The sequence below is a fragment of the Nipponia nippon genome, unplaced genomic scaffold, assembly GCF_047370975.1.
Source record: "Nipponia nippon isolate SJK-2023a ecotype South Korea unplaced genomic scaffold, ASM4737097v1 scaffold_33, whole genome shotgun sequence".
NCBI lineage: Eukaryota > Metazoa > Chordata > Aves > Pelecaniformes > Threskiornithidae > Nipponia > Nipponia nippon.
Genome location: NW_028262351.1, coordinates 5,880,392 through 5,884,712, shown reverse-complemented (window position 1 = coordinate 5,884,712; position 4,321 = coordinate 5,880,392).

Genomic DNA, 4,321 nt, shown 5'->3' with positions numbered 1-4,321 from the left:
ACTTTGCATTTCTTGTGCAATAATTATGAAGTAAATGTTAATATAAATTTAATATCATGACTTTAACACTTTGTAATATAATACACACATAAAAGTACCACACTTGCCACTGAACACACAGAAAATTGCAGTAGGAAACTTGTTATACCAATTCCTGGCTCAAATTAATTCATACTTTGACTATTTTTCATCTAGTATCCTTCAAAATATAGCTTATTTATATTATAGAGGAATATATACATGAAACATTTTGGATTAAGGCTGTATTACCTTAATCATCATACAAACACAACAAAAAAACCATAGTCATTTCCTTGGGTTAGAACCATCTATTGCCTTGATTCTGCAAGAAGAGTCATATGAACATTAATGTACATGGAGTCTCAAACATGCAATGAGGTTGCACCAGGGTACACGTACTCTTATGTAGAACAGGGATCTGCAAATGGTTTTAGTGGTACAATTTTGCTTCTCTGATCCTGTTCTGTTTCTCCTAAATCAAAATTTAAACATTTCAAATGCAAAACAAAAATTTTTAGTGGTATGTTTTAAAAAAAAAAAAAAAGTATAAAAACAGCTTTAAAAGATAGAAAAAGGCTAAAAAAAACAACCTGCACACAGGAAACATTCAAAATGTACAAGGTAGTGAAAAGCACAAAATAAAAGATAACAAGAAAATATTTTCCTCTTTCAGTTAAAATAATTGTTACAACTAACACCTCGAGAATAATTAATTTTATATTTCTATAACGTGAATAAAATAACTACATCCTCCTTAAGCAGCTAGCTTGTGAGTGGACCAGTAGGTCCCAACACTAAGGAAAAAGGAGTATGAAAGTGACAGTCCCACACACACACGCTCTTAAACATGCTAAAAATACAATCTAAACCAAAAATAATGTGGAAATGTTTATAAGATGACTTAAGTATTTCTGTATGCTAAATATATTTTTCTGAGATAAAGAAATTTACAACTACATAAACTGTGATAATGCAACTAATTCAGGATTAACCACATATGGCTCAGAAGAACAAAACCAAAAGAACTCACTACAAATAGGCAGCATCTTAAATTTAATAAATAAATAAATAAATTTATTAAATTAATAAATACACCTATTTTTCATACCAGAAAAGTGCATGCTTTCTGATTAAAAAAAAAAAAAAAAAAAAAGAGCACGCCATAAACACAACCCTGGCAAGATAAATTTGACAGGAACTACATAACTACAGTAGCTCATTTCCTGCTCTTATCTGGTATATTTAAAGCAAACCTCCTTAAATGAAAAATAAGTCAGAGAAGTTCACTACTGTTAGCTTAACAAACCCATTTTTGTTAAAATGAGAACTGTTTGAAACAGATGACAAAAGAAACGCTAGAGCTCATGTCGCTTCCTGATGATGAAAACTACCCAAGAACTACAACTACTTCTGCACAGTCCTTTCTTTCCTGTAAAGCAGAGTTACGCTTGGCCTCTATGCATACTACAGACCAAAAGAAAACAGCAATTCAGCTACGCACAGAGATAGGGACAGTTAGAGACAACTAGTGGCTCCCTCTGCAATTCACAAAAGTTTAAAAATAAAAAGCTGCTTTTTCGAAGTGTAAATGGTTCCTCTCCACACACATAGGCCTGAGGCCCTGTTGCAAACAGTGTCTAACAGGACCAGGCAGCACAAAGACAGGAATGGGAGATTAGTGGGAGGGAGGCCAGGATTGGGGCTCAGCAAGATCTTCAGGCCTTTTAAAATTCAAACTGCTCCCTGACCAATACAAATCATGGACACACTACTGACTACTACACGGATTTACAGCATTAAAAACATGCATTCTATGTAACAGCTATATTAACTTCACCCTTTTAAACATGTATCAGGGCACTCAGAGACATGATAGCACAGTTTATAAGACTCTAAACACAATATACCAGAAAGTTACTTTATTAGATACATTAACCACTTATTATTACAACAGATCTGCCTGAACAACTAAAAAAACCTACTGAAAAACAGACAAATTAGGTAATGTTGATACTTGCTTGCCATTTACAAATTTCCTTTCTATATGAAAGATGAAACTTGGTATCTTAAAATTTCCCTCAATTATGTAATTTCTGTAGAAGTATTTTTATTAGTTCACAGGGTGTTTGCTTTAAATCTACTTCAATTTTTAATAACACTCTCAACTGTACCATACAGTAAGTCCAAGATTTACTTTACTGTAAATTAGCTACCATTTATAAATAAAGACCTGACACTTAATCAGCCATCATTTACAAAACACATTTGACCTGTTAAAATGACACCTAATTACATATTCAAACATCATGGACACAAACAGCCAATAACAACCTCAGAATCTCAAAGTGATATGGCCTGACAAGAAAGGATGACACTTTTTAAGCGTTCCTCACTTTTCACTTAATTAAATTTACTCTTGATTCTCAAGTACTTAGGGTAAGATCTCATCTTCACCTTGGCCCCTGAAATGTCATAAACGTAGCACTTTACACATGACCCCTCTCCCATTTTCTGTTTGTTAAGAGTATAAAATAGTATTTCGTCTGAATTTAGTACATATTCCTGTAATGTATACAGCACATGAACATTGAGATTGTGTGAATTATCTGACACAATATGCTTGCCTATCTGTATTTCCTGGGTCTGCAGGTGTCTGTTGTGTCCCACAAGTACTAGTTTTATGCTATAAATATACTGATTAACACACTAATCAATCGCTATATTATTTAGAGATTAAACCTCTACACGTTATAAATCTATGTGCACTCGAACTTTTGAATGTTCAGAACGGAGTTGGTTAGAAGGAGAAGGTAATAGCAAAGAGAGCTAGTATTTTTGTTTCTGGGTATTTACATTGTCTCTCATCCCCTATTCCTCCGCTTACTCCTTCCCCACTTCAGAGGGCTGTCTGCACTGGGACCTTCCTTCCTTGCCCTGGTGAAGTTGCAAATATGGCAAAGGATCAGTGCACATTTGCGGCTAATTGTATTGTTTCCTCCTCCTGCTCCTCTCCGGGTTGAGGCCCTGTCACTGAGAAGCCGCTTCGCCTTTCTAATCCCCGAGCTGGAGTAAAGGCGCTGGCCGGCGGGCCTGCGCTCTCCACCGGGCCTGGGCCTCCCGGCAGCCCGGAAGGAACCAATCTCCTCCGCCAAACCCGAGCGAGCAGGAAGGGGGGCTGCGAAATAAACACCTCTGGTTGCCACTTATTCCCCTCTACCCCGGATAACAGCTAATCCCCTCTGCTCCCGGCAGCGCTGGGCCGCCTGGGCTAGGAGGCCCGGCCCGCTGCTGGAAAGGGCAGGGAGGGGAAAGGGAGACAAGGAGGGGGGATTACCTGAGCAAATCGGCGTCTGAATCCAACAAGAATCCGAGAGAGGGGGAGAGAAATCCGCCCCCTCCCTCCTCAGAGGAGCCGCTGCCGCCGCTGCTAGGCCGTCGCCACCGCGGAGCAGGAGGAGGAGGGAAGATAATATAAAAACAATAATCCGGGCCGGGAGGGGGGCTGGCTCCTCTTCCGTCTCCTCCTCAGTGCAGCGAACATGTAGAGCTGGGGGGTGAGCGGCCGAGACAAATCCCTTCCCCCTGAGCCTGCTTCACAATATCAACCCGGGCCGGGCCAAACCGAACCGGTTCCGAAACACGCTCCAAGCCGCAGGGGGGTGGCCGAGGAAGCAGCTGCCAAGGGGCCGCCGCCAAGGGGCCACCGCCGCTCCCTCTGTATATGCGAGTGCAGGAGGGTGGGGGAGGTGGCAGCCTGGGCACAGTGAGTCGGTACCGAGCGGGGGGTAGGGGGGAGGAAGAAGAAGAGGGGGAGGAGGGGGGGAAAGGAAAGGATCCTGTGTGTGTGTCTCTCTCGCTCCCTCTCAGAACAAAATGCCGACCGGAAGTGCAGCTGCAGGAATGACTCCCTCCACCGGCGCCAAACACCAACAGCTTCCCCCTTCCCTCCGCTGCCTCCTTCTCACTCGCTCAACCAGCATCGCTTCCGCTGCCGCTACTGCTCTGCTCCGTGCCGCTCCCCTTCCAGCTTCGCTGCAGCTGGAGTGGTTCCCTCCGCCTTGCCTTGCCTGGTAGCGGCAGGCACAGCTGAGTCTCCGCTGCGTGGCTGTCTCTCCCCTTCCCCACCCCTTCAGCTGCTGCACGAGTTTCTCTTTTCTCTCCCCTTCTGGTGTGTGGAACAAGACCGGAGTTTACGCTTAGGCCTGCGCTGAGAGGAAGGCAGACAGTGATTTGTGATGAAGTGACCGTTGAAAAAAACACACGTTTTGGGTTTTATTTTTGCCTTCCTTAAGGATGGTGG